This window comes from Salmo salar, chromosome 09 (genome assembly GCF_965601325.2).
Source record: "Salmo salar chromosome 09, fSalSal1, whole genome shotgun sequence".
NCBI classification, from domain to species: domain Eukaryota; kingdom Metazoa; phylum Chordata; class Actinopteri; order Salmoniformes; family Salmonidae; genus Salmo; species Salmo salar.
In genome coordinates this window covers 148,085,373-148,098,648 of record NC_138299.1, presented here as the reverse complement: position 1 = coordinate 148,098,648, position 13,276 = coordinate 148,085,373, and the positions used below count along the sequence as shown (strand labels likewise).

At 42.8% G+C, this 13,276-nt stretch overlaps 1 pseudogene; it reads left to right on the top strand.

Moving 5' to 3' along the window:
- Window positions 1–11,452, top strand: part of LOC106613148 (neutral amino acid uniporter 4-like) — a 395,913-nt pseudogene extending 384,461 nt beyond the window's left edge.
- Window positions 11,453–13,276: the final 1,824 nt, after the last annotated feature.

Here is a 13,276-nt window from a genome sequence, read left to right as displayed (position 1 = left end):
GGATAGCATACGATCATAGATTCATTTTAGACTACACAAGCTTACAAACAATTACAATGGCAAAGTCACAATAATCACAAGAATGGCTTAAGATCAAAGTCTATGTTGAGACCGAAGGGTGCAAGGGTCTTTAAATTAAAGATCCAGGCAGCCTCTCGTTTTAACAATAAATTATCAAGGTCACCCCCTCTCCTAGGAAGGGTGACACTGTAGTGTCCAAAACATATTTCAAGCTGTCAGGCATTCCCTTGGCAGCAAGAGCCTCTCGGTGGATGCTGCAGTGTACCCAAGTGGCGTCGGGAGCAACTGCTTGCATGCGCGTTACCACTCCACTATGTCTCCCAAGACGTCTTGGCCACTGTGGTGGTTCATTTCTTAACTATCAAATGAGGAGAGACAAACTTATCACACAAGTCAGAGTTATACTTAAACTAAATCTTTAATCACTTATTAATAATGGAGCAGGTCAATACAACACACATATAAAGTGAATCTATTGAGTGCTCTACGATAATGATGGCTGGTCGACGATTCACGGTCAAATGATTCGTTGAGAGCCACGAGACAAAAGTACAAAGGTCTTTTATAGCCAAGATACACCCCTTTCAACCTACATGACGAACAACAGATGTATAGAATGGGTCACAAGGTTAAGATCTGTATGAAAGATACCTATAATACATAGCAGACAGCATCTGCTGTGTCAACTGTTTTCATTGTATAGAGACCAGTGTCTGGTCCTCCTACTCCAAACTGGAACCAACTCTTCCTGGTACGGTATACAACAGAAACATTAACTCATGCTCTGGAATGCTCTTTAGGTTTTATCACCCAAAAGACATTGTAAATCTCCTGTCAGTGTTTATTGTTTACTCCATGTGTAACTCCATGTGTTGTTGTCTGTGTCACACTGCTTTGCTTTATCTTGGCCAGGTCGCAGTTGTAAATGAGAACTTGTTCTCAACTAGCCTACCTGGTTAAATAAAGGTGAAATAAAAAATACAATAAAATCTCCCAGAGGCCCATCCTCAGTAGAACACACACACAATAGTTAACAGAATACTTTATTCTGTTGCATAAAACTACCATTTGATGCAATAAAAGCATTATAACATAGTCTTGCAATTTTTCAACCATACCACCAAAGTCCATTTGATGTCACAAAGCTGTCCAGTACTTAAAAAACATATTATCTTGTTGTCCTTGTTTCCGTGGTTTGCAGAAGTGGATGTCTTCCTTAATTGACCCCCCCCCCCCCCCATTAATGTAACAGACATATACCAGGAGCTGTGCCAGGCCCGCCACATCTGTTGACTCATCCAGCTGTAACGCATAGAATTCACTGGCTGGTATATGAAGCAGTAATTGTTTCAAAACATCTCCTGCCATGTCACTGATGCGTAGTGAAACAGTGTTGTTTTATGAAGAAATTGTCTGTATATTTTTGGGGCATTTTCCCCCAGCCCCAGCCATATCCACGGCAGCAGAAAGAAGTCCTCCACAATAGTATGGGGCTTGCCTGTCCTCGCCATTCTGTAGCTCACCATATACGACGCTTCTAGACCCTTCTTATTAATGGTTTCTGTTGCTTTTATACATGTCTTACTTCTCGAAAGTCATCTTAATTCTTGCTCAAAAAAGTCCCTTGGCTTATTTTTCAAATTGGCATGTTTTGTTTCTAAATGTCTACGCAAAAGTGAAGGTTTCATGTAATTTTTATTTCCGTACCCCCGACGGCATTACGCATACCCCAGTTTGGGAATAGCCATGTTAGAGCATGAGGGGGTGGGTTTGATTTGATTTGGTTGGGGATCCGTGTGTGTTCTGTTAGAGCATGAGGGATTGGGGTGGGTTTGATTTGATTTGGTTGGGGATCCATGTGTGTTCTGTTAGAGCATGAGGGATTGGGGTGGGTTTGATTTGGTAGGGGATCCGTGTGTGTTCTGTTAGAGCATGAGGGATTGGGTTGGGTTTGATTTGGTAGGGGATCCGTGTGTGTTCTGTTAGAGCATGAGGGATTGGGGTGGGTTTGATTTGATTTGGTTGGGCATCCATGTGTGTTCTGTTAGAGCATGAGGGGGTGGGTTTGATTTGATTTGGTAGGGGATCCGTGTGTGTTCTGTTAGAGCATGAGGGATTGGGGTGGGTTTGATTTGGTAGGGGATCCATGTGTGTTCTGTTAGAGCATGAGGGATTGGGGTGGGTTTGATTTGATTTGGTAGGGGATCCGTGTGTGTTCTCTTAGAGCATGAGGGATTGGGGTGGGTTTGATTTGGTAGGGGATCCGTGTGTGTTCTGTTAGAGCATGAGGGATTGGGGTGGGTTTGATTTGGTAGGGGATCCGTGTGTGTTCTGTTAGAGCATGAGGGATTGGGTTGGGTTTGATTTGGTAGGGGATCCGTGTGTGTTCTGTTAGAGCATGAGGGATTGGGGTGGGTTTGATTTGGTAGGGGATCCATGTGTGTTCTGTTAGAGCATGAGGGATTGGGGTGGGTTTGATTTGGTAGGGGATCCGTGTGTGTTCTGTTAGAGCATGAGGGATTGGGGTGGGTTTGATTTGGTTGGGGATCCGTGTGTGTTCTGTTAGAGCATGAGGGATTGGGGTGGGTTTGATTTGGTAGGGGATCCGTGTGTGTTCTGTTAGAGCATGAGGGATTGGGGTGGGTTTGATTTGGTTGGGGATCCGTGTGTGTTCTGTTAGAGCATGAGGGATTGGGGTGGGTTTGATTTGGTAGGGGATCCGTGTGTGTTCTGTTAGAGCATGAGGGATTGGGTTGGGTTTGATTTGGTAGGGGATCCGTGTGTGTTCTGTTAGAGCATGAGGGGGTGGGTTTGATTTGGTAGGGGATCCGTGTGTGTTCTGTTAGAGCATGAGGGGGTGGGTTTGATTTGATTTGGTAGGGGATCCGTGTGTGTTCTGTTAGAGCATGAGGGATTGGGGTGGGTTTGATTTGGTTGGGGATCCGTGTGTGTTCTGTTAGAGCATGAGGGATTGGGTTGGGTTTGATTTGGTAGGGGATCCGTGTGTGTTCTGTTAGAGCATGAGGGATTGGGGTGGGTTTGATTTGATTTGGTTGGGGATCCATGTGTGTTCTGTTAGAGCATGAGGGGGTGGGTTTGATTTGATTTGGTAGGGGATCCGTGTGTGTTCTGTTAGAGCATGAGGGATTGGGGTGGGTTTGATTTGGTAGGGGATCCATGTGTGTTCTGTTAGAGCATGAGGGATTGGGGTGGGTTTGATTTGATTTGGTAGGGGATCCGTGTGTGTTCTGTTAGAGCATGAGGGATTGGGGTGGGTTTGATTTGGTAGGGGATCCGTGTGCGTTCTATTAGAGCATGAGGGATTGGGGTGGGTTTGATTTGGTAGGGGATCCGTGTGTGTTCTGTTAGAGCATGAGGGATTGGGGTGGGTTTGATTTGGTAGGGGATCCGTGTGTGTTCTGTTAGAGCATGAGGGATTGGGTTGGGTTTGATTTGGTAGGGGATCCGTGTGTGTTCTGTTAGAGCATGAGGGATTGGGGTGGGTTTGATTTGGTAGGGGATCCGTGTGTGTTCTGTTAGAGCATGAGGGGGTGGGTTTGATTTGATTTGGTAGGGGATCCGTGTGTGTTCTGTTAGAGCATGAGGGATTGGGGTGGGTTTGATTTGGTTGGGGATCCGTGTGTGTTCTGTTAGAGCATGAGGGATTGGGGTGGGTTTGATTTGGTAGGGGATCCGTGTGTGTTCTGTTAGAGCATGAGGGGGTGGGTTGGGTTTGATTTGGTAGGGGATCCGTGTGTTCTGCCCTCCAGCTGTTCTGTCTGTTATCTGTAGAATCATATAAAATGCCAAATAAAAAAACCTTTAAAAATGATCTTCAATGCTTTTCAATGAGGAACATTTTGAATTGAAATTGACCCCCAACTCTTGGTAAAGGTCATACAATTATCAAGACCGATGACAGACAGAGACATTACATCTCTACCTTACTCTCTTTCCATTTTGCACCCTCTCAAAGGTGCGATATATAATGACATTCTTCTGTGACCACTAGTTTTCCTGGACTACATTATATACAGTAGAGACATTGGACTGTCAACTCCCTCTGCTCGATCCAGACTGTGATCCCTATGAGGACTTTGTTGTGTCTGTACTGAACACAACATAACACACACACACTCCCCTCCTCACACAGTAATCTATGAACACGTGAAGGGCATTGGGCAGGGCTGTGTTGGTTTAGTATGGAATCTGGCTCAATGTAACTGGTTAATAGGATCAATAGCACATTAGACAGGTCGTTACAGAGTGGGGAGTTGGGCTGGAGGAGCAGTTGCAACCTCACATGTTTATTCAGCACTAATGGATGTATGTGGTCAAGGCTCATATCATGTCATGTTATGTCCCATCATATTTATAGTGTCATGTTATGTTCCATCATATTTATAGTGTCATGTTATGTTCCATCATATTTATAGTGTCATGTTATGTTCCATCATATTTATAGTGTCATGTTATATTCCATCATATTTATAGTGTCATGTTATGTTCCATCATATTTATAGTGTCATGTTATGTTCCATCATATTTATAGTGTCATGTTATGTCCCATCATATTTATAGTGTCATGTTATGTCCCATCATATTTATAGTGTCATGTTATGTTCCATCATATTTATAGTGTCATGTTATGTTCCATCATATTTATAGTGTCATGTTATGTTCCATCATATTTATAGTGTCATGTTATGTTCCATCATATTTATAGTGTCATGTTATGTTCCATCATATTTATAGTGTCATGTTATGTTCCATCATATTTATAGTGTCATGTTTTCGACTTGGTCTGCTGTCTCGCCCTGTACACACACACACACACACACACACACACACACACACACACACACACACAACTTCTGAGGGCTCTGCAATAGATGTACTTTTTGAGTTTCTAGTGAAATACCTGGGTAGTCACCTGAGATGAAGCATCACTGTCATGTTTATCTCATTGATATTCACAGCAGGCTCCCTTTCAGATGCTTTTTATTTTCTGTCTCTCAACTGATTTCAATTGAAGGCAATGAAATGTTGCAATGAGATAAATGCATTCAGTGAGACATACATGCAATGAAATGATGGAAGAATTGCATTTTTGCTCCAAAAACCATATCAATAGGAGTCACATAACAACATAAAATATATATATATTTTGAGGGTGGATGGGCTTTTGTGAAACCAAACCAAATCCATTTCCTTGTATAATGTCACACTAAAGCGATTTGCATTTGAAAAGATAACCACTTTACTAGGTGAATGCATGTATTTCTGACTGACAGGCAGCATTTTGGGTGGATATTTTTTTTTACATTTTAGTCATTTAGCAGATGCTCTTCTCTGGAGCGACTTACAGGAACAATTAGGGTTAGGGCAGATTTTTCCCCTAGACGGCTCAGGGATTCGAACCAGCGACCTTTCGGTTACTGGCCCGATGCTCTCAACTTATAGGCTAGAAATGACTCATAACAGACAGTGATAGACTATGATTGGTCAGTTATTCATGTGATGTTATAATAGTAAGTTGCCATTTGATGTCCTGCTCTGAGGTAAATAATGCATGATTTGATGAAATGTAACTATAGTCGTGACAGATTTTGGGGTGTGATCCTCTGAGGCGAAGAAGCCATTTTATTTTTTTGTTGAGTGTCTGTGTTTAGTCTGAGAGTTATTTGTGTATGTTTGTGTTTGTGTGTAAGCGCTACCTCTGCTCCTGCTGTGTGGATCTGAGATCAAACATGTTAACATGTCTCTCCAGAGACTCTCTCCTGTGGAAATGTATGTGAGGTGGGAGAGCTGGATGAGACTATTCGGGTTACATTAGATTTCTCGGTTGCTGTTGTTGGTGTCTCAATGACCATGTACGGTCCCCAGAACCTGGGTATTTCTAGATGAGCGTACCACGTGTGTGCCCCTTTTAAGCCCCTGAACTTTAATCCTGCACTCCTCTCTACCTGCCATTCTACTTTTTGCCTCCCCCTCTCTGTCTCTCTCTCTCCCTCTCTCTTTCTCTCTGTATTTTTCTCTAACTGCTAACCCCCGTTCCATCCCTCTCTCTGCCAACAAACACATGCCCTGCAGTGGGGGCCTGCCTGTATGTGAAACTAACAGGAAGTACTGTCAGCATGCTAACAGTAACACCAAGCCATGTTCACAGTTACCTCCCATACTCCCCTCCTCCCATACTCACCTCCCCTCAACTGGCCACTGAAAAAGTGAAATTAGGAGGCCAACTTAAAAGGGAAGTTTAAATATCAAAGGTTTAGGGTACTGCGGTCTGGGGTTTGATTTTCAGTGTGTCTGTGAGGGCCTCTAAGGGCCCACGACTTTATCTCGACCGCTGCTTTCATGTGTGACTCATTGTTAAATGATACCAGTTCCAGCTGGAAGGTGGTTTGCAGGCATTGCATTTTTGTAAATTGTTGGTATGGCCTATACTGTAGGGATGAGAGATTTGGGATTTTCCACCATGGAAACTCATGTACAGTTGAAGTGGGAAGTTTACATACACCTTAGCCAAATACATTTAAACTCAGTTTTTCACAATTCTTGATATTTAATCCTTGTAAAAATTGCCTGTCTTAGGTCAGCTAGGATCACCACTTTATTTTAAGAATGTGAAATGTCAGAATAATAGAAGAGAGAATGATTTATTTCAGCTTTTATTTCTTTCATCACATTCCCAGTTGGTCAGAAGTTCACATACACTCAATTAGTATTTGGTAGCATTGCCTTTAAATTGTTTAACTTGGGTCAAACGTTTCGGGTAGCCTTCCACAAGCTTCCCACAATAAGTTGGGTGAATTTTGGCCCATTCCTCCTGACAGAGCTTGTGTAACTGAGTCAGGTTTGTAGGCCTCTTTGCTCGCACACGCTTTTTCAGTTCTGCCCGCAAATTTCCTATAGGATTGAGGTCAGGGCTTTGTGATGGCCACTCCAATACCTTGACTTTGTTGTCCTCAAGCCATTTTGCCACAACTTTGGAAGTATGCTTGGGGTCATTGTCCATTTGGAAGACCCATTTGCGACCAAGCTTTAACTTCCTGACTGATGTTTTGAGATATTGCTTCAATATATCCACATCATTTTCCTACCTCATGATGCCATCTATTTTGTGAAATGCACCAGTCCCTCCTGCAGCAAAGCACCCCCACAACATGATGTTGCCACCCCCGTGCTTCACGGTTGGGATGGTGTTCTTCGGCTTTCAAGCATTCCCCTTTTTCTTCCAAACATAAGGATGGTCTTTATGGCCAAACAGTTCTGTTTTGTTTCATCAGATCAGAGGACATTTCTCCAAAAAGTACGATCTTTGTCCCCATGTGCAGTTGCAAACCGTAGTCTGGCTTTTTTATGGCGGTTTTGGAGCAGTGGCTTCTTCCTTGCTTAGCGGCCTTTCAGGTTACGTCGATATAGGACTCGTTTTACTGTGGATGTAGATACTTTTGTACCTGTTTCCTGCAGCATCTTCGCAAGGTCCTTTGCTGTTGTTCTGGGATTGATTTGTACTTTTCACACCAAAGTACATTCATCTCTAGGAGACAGAACGCGTCTCCTTCCTGAGAAGTATGACGGCTGCGTGGCCTCATGGTGTTTATACATGCGTTCTATTGTTTGTACAGATGAACGTGGTACCTTCAGGCGTTTGGAAATTGCTCCCAAGGATGAACCAGACTTGTAGAGGTCTACAGTTTTTTTCTGAGGTCTTGGCTGATTTCTTTTGATTTTCCCATGATGTCAAGCAAAGAGGCACTGGATTTTATGGTAGGCCTTGAAATACATCGACAGGTACACCTCCAATTGACTCAAAAAAATGTCAATTAGCCTATCAGAAGCTTCTAAAGCCATGACATCATTTCTGAAATTTTCCAAGCTGTTTAAACAGTCAACTTAGTGTATGTAAACTTTTGACCTACTGGAATTGTGATACAATGAATTATAAGTGAAATAATCTGTCTGTAAACAATTGTAGGGAAAATGTATTGTGTCATGCACAAAGTAGATGTACTAACCGACTTGCCAAAACTATAGTTTGTTAACCTCTATGGGCTAGGTGGGACGCAAGCATCCCACCCGTGGTGCACTCCATCAACAGCAGGTGCATTTCAAGAGCGGCAAATTTGAATCCAAATAAATGTCAAAATTCAAATTTTTCAAACATACAACTATTTTACAGCCTTTGAAAGATAAACATCTCCTTAATCTAACCACGTTTTACGATTTCAAAAAGGTTTTACGGCGAAAGCATAAATTTAGAGTATGTTAGGACAGTACATTTACAAGAGTTGTGTGTAATGTTTTGTCAATTCAAAGACAGGGTCACCAAAACCATAAAACCAGCTAAAATGATACACTAACCTTTTACAATCTCCATCAGATGACACTCCTAGGACATTATGTTAGACAATGCATGCATTTTTAGTTCTATCAAGTTCATATTTATATCCAAAAACAGCGTTTTACTATGGCATTGATGTTGAGGAAATCGTTTCCCTCCAATAACCGGCATTCAAGTCAGCACCACAAATTAAATAATTAAAATTAGAAAACATTGGTAAAATATTATATTGTCATTTAAAGAATTATAGATTTACATCTCTTGAACGCAATCAACTTGCCAGATTTAAAAATAACCTTACTGGGAAATCACACTTTGCAATAATCTGAGCACTGCGCCCAGAAAAATACGCGTTGCGATACAGACTAGCCGTCATGTTGGGGAGATCTAAAATCGAAAATACTATGTAAATAATCCATTACCTTTGATTCTCTTCATCAGATGTCACTTCCAGGTATCACAGGTCCATAACGAATGTAGTTTTGTTCAAAAAAGCTCATCATTTATGTCTAAAAATCTCCGTCTTGTTAGCACATGATCTAAGCCCGCCGGACTTCACTTCATGAACGAGGGGAAAAAATATATTTACGTTCGTTCAAACATGTCAAACGTTGTATAGCATAAATCATTAGGGCCTTTTTTAACCAGAACATGAATAATATTCAAGGTGGACGAATGCATTCTCTTTTATAACGTATTGGAACGAGGGTACCCAACATGAACTCGCGCGCCAGGTGTCTAATGGGCCATCATCGTTCCATGGCTCTTGTTCGGTCAGATCTCCCTCCAGAAGACTCAAAACACTTTGTAAAGGCTGGTGACATCTAGTGGAAGCAATAGGAAGTGCCAAAATATTCCTCAGCCCCTGTGTTTTTCAATGGCATAGGTTTAAAGGTAATACAACACATCAGGTATCCACTTCCTGTCAGAAAATGTCTCAGGGTTTTGCCTGCCAAATGAGTTCTGTTATACTCACAGACACCATTCAAACAGTTTTATAAACTTTAGGGTGTTTTCTATCCATATATAATAAGTATATGCATATTCTAGTTACTGGGTAGGATTAGTAACCAGATTAAATCGGGTACATTTTTTTATCCAGCCGTGCAAATACTGCCCCCTAGCCCTAACAGGTTTTAACAAGACATTTGTGGAGGAGTTGTAAAACAAGTTGTAATGACTCCAACCTAAGTGTATGTAAAATTCCGACTTCAACTGTAGGTATGCACGTCAGCTTTGACATCGGTATTGCACATCGGCGTTAAACTAGACATCGGGCCGATACCGATGTTGGCATTTTTAGCTCCAACCTAAGGGTATGTAAACTTCCGACTTCAACTGCATATTGAATGGGAAGTGTCTGTGCTGTGGTATGCATGTGTGGCAGCTTGATTAATTTGTCTCTAGACATCTGTTTCCATGCTCTGTTTGATGACCTCCGTACTTCTCTCCCTATCTCTCCGCTCTCTACAACCCCCCACTCCATCCTTTTCCCTTCCTTTTCTTATCTCCTCTCTCACTTCACCCTCCCCCTCCCCTCTTTATTGCCTCCCCCCTGGATTTCTTTATCACCTCTCTACTTCTCTCCCTCTGCCCTTCCCTCCCCTCTCTCTCTCCAGTCTCCTTTGCCGTGCTGATCCCTCGTCTGGACTTGGTCATCTCCCTGGTGGGTGCCGTGTCCAGCAGTGCCCTGGCCCTGGTCTTCCACCCCCTGGTGGAGCTCATCACCTTCTCAGACCGACCGCTGAAGCCAGCCATGTTGGTGAAGGACCTTGTCATCGCTGTGGTGGGCTTTATAGGGTTCCTGGCTGGGACATACGTCACCATGGCAGAGATCGTCTCCTCAGAGGAGCCTCCGAAGGTCATCAGGGAAGCAGCTCAGAACCTAACTGTTGCTGCTGCTACAGCTGTGGCTGGGGCCTTGGGGATGTCTGAGGAGCTAGGTGGGAACTGGACCACACCTGCTGCTGCTGCAGTGAACTTGGAGTGACCTTGGATTACCTTAAAATGACCTGTAGGTATGGCTCCTAGGGCAGCAGGAGAATAAACGTTGAGCAGACAATGTGTTCGCTTACAGATTGTTTTTCATATGGTTGTGAGCTGGATCCTTGTTTTGTCATATCTAAAAAGTAGAACCAAATACACAGCATAGAAACATAGGAAAGACACTACTGTACAAAGCCCTAACCACATAGAACCCTTTCATATGGATGTTATGGAGTACACTGACATAGGAACACCATTTGTGGCACACAGAGTGTATAAAATGCATACACATACACAAGCATAAACATCCCCAACGAGCTTCACCCACACATTACCAGCTTCAGCACATTCACCATGGTGATCAAGAGTTCTCTCTCCATCTCCAGTAGGGCTAGTGTAACATTGTCTCTGCCTCATCTCTATCAGAGGGGAAAATCTAATCAAAAACTAAATCATGAATGTATGATGTCACAGGGAAACAACAGCCCTTCTATAGGCAGGTCTCAGAGTACATCATCTGAAACCATATTCTCCATATTGTATTGTTGGTGAATGTATAACCCCTAATATGGTTTTTCAACCCTTGGGGAGTGGGGATCCGCTATAATTTCTTATGATCGACAAGAACCTTTTGAACATCAGATCGGCAGTTACTAACCTCAATTCCGGCTTCGACTTCGGACTCATCTGCCCTCTGCTTTTTATTTACCTCCGACCCAATCTTCAGGCTACCCAAGGGGAAACGCAGGTGAAAAAGAGGCAGGAGTGCGGGCGTCCTGGTGAGACTAAAGCAAAGACAAAACCAAAACCGGCTTTGCAGCTTGTTGTCTTCTCCTCTGGTTTAGTTTCTTTAGGAGCTATACAGATAGGAACACAATCGAGAACCAAGAGACTCGGAGCCCTGCCCTTTCATCCCCTGCCCCATGTTCTTGACTTTTGACCTATCATGTCATGAACTCATGAAGTCCCCAAGGTCGTGCTCTACAGACACTTATGCATAACATGAATATACCCTTTTACAGTCACATACACCTCCTCATAGACACATCAATCAAGGTTCTTTGATATGTAAACGGCCAAGTTCTGATAACATTAGATGCCTGCTGTTGGCTACTAAGCTTTGTTTGTGGTTACCTGTCTACCTTGGCTATATTTAACCAGGACTAAACCAATACTCAATTATCAAAGACCACACTGCTCCCTGTGGCAGTATCTTCCAACACAGCAATATGATGTATATTTATTCATAGATATAGGAGAAGATAATGCGTAACACTGAAATGTCTGTCTGTTCAGTGATGATGCAGTAGAACTCAGCAATGTCAGGAAAGAAGCCATAACTGATGAGAGGGAACCCACTGCGTGAAAACTGGTTAAATCAACGTTGTTTCCACATAATTTGAACCAAAAAAATCCAATGTGATGATGTTGAGTCAACGTGTAAAACTGATTGAGTTTGAAAAAAGTCATCAAAGTAAGGGAATTGTGTCTTTTTTTCACCCAACTTTAAACCTAAATCCAACGAAGTGGTGAATTTTTTGTTGTTGAATTCACGTTGACAACTCAACCAAATGTAAATCAAAACTAGACATTGAACTGACCTCTATGCCCAGTGGGGAGGCTGTGATTGACTTCCTCTACGAGATTGACAATGAAAAGACCCACATCCGTTCCATATCTATTCATTTGTATGTTGACAGGAGTGATTGGTCGGTTGTGTCAGTCTATCATATGATCATGTGACCTGCAGGTTTTATGTGTGTGGCCTGAGATTAGATGTGTTACCGTTGAGTGAATGTGTGACGCTGCATTTCATTATGGGATGTTTAACGCCTGCCTTCTCAGATCAGCGGTTACCTACTGTGAAGGTTACCGACTATGACGGTTACCGTTGCAAAGGAGAGCAGATGATGAGTACAATCCATGTAAGAGTATTTGGACCCACTGTAATGTAACATATAAGGCCCTCTCTATGCTACGTGACTGTTCTACAGGATGTATTTCCTCTGTACCATTTCACTGCCTCTCAACCCAGCATTCTATATGATCTCATCATTAAGTGTCCAATTTGTCCCTCAGGATTTTCTACAGTCGTGTATGGTAATGATAATGTTCCCTCAATTTAATCAGTATTTAAGTACAGACCATATGCAGTGTCCGCACACTGGTGAATTTATGGTGCAATACAGCAACTACTACCTGGTGATAACGCAAACTCCGCTCCCAATTACCGTCCATCACAAAGCTCAAAGAACTCTGTCTGACGCTGCTGCGATTGAAAACCATTAATGCTAAAGTCTTCATTATGTCTCATTTGTTGCACTGCTGTTAAACCTAAGCGTTAGTGTCTGACGGTGTTAAACGATGTCACAGGTCTCCAACAGTCATTTCCACGCAACGCCAACGTCACTCAAGACACGCTCAATAACACCAGGGCCCTTGGTTTGTTCTGAGGGTGTCTTCCAGCGAGTTCCCCAATTAAACCTAAATAATCCTAGCTGATTGGTGACGATGGGCATTAGCTTGAAGCATTAGCATACCATCTAACTTGTAACACTGCTGTGAACAACAGAACAGCATCCACTCCTCTCACAGGAGGTCTGCAGTGCGATGTACCAATATGTCTTTTTGATATGTTTTGCATCCGCTTTTTGTTTTACATGATGAGTTCCTCACTCCGCTGCTGTTCCCACCACCGCTTCCGAATCCCGCCCAGACATTCTAAAATGATTTGCTTTGTTGTGCCTGAAAGACATCCATTTATCCCTGTTCTGTTCGTGGAGAAACCTTTTCAGTTGGAGCAAAGCGGGCGACCATGATTCATGGATGGATCCCTCCACTCGGGAGGAACACTCAGAAATAAAAGTCTTGCTCGCTGCATGGATTGATAACCAATGAGGAGTAGTAGTGTAGGAATTG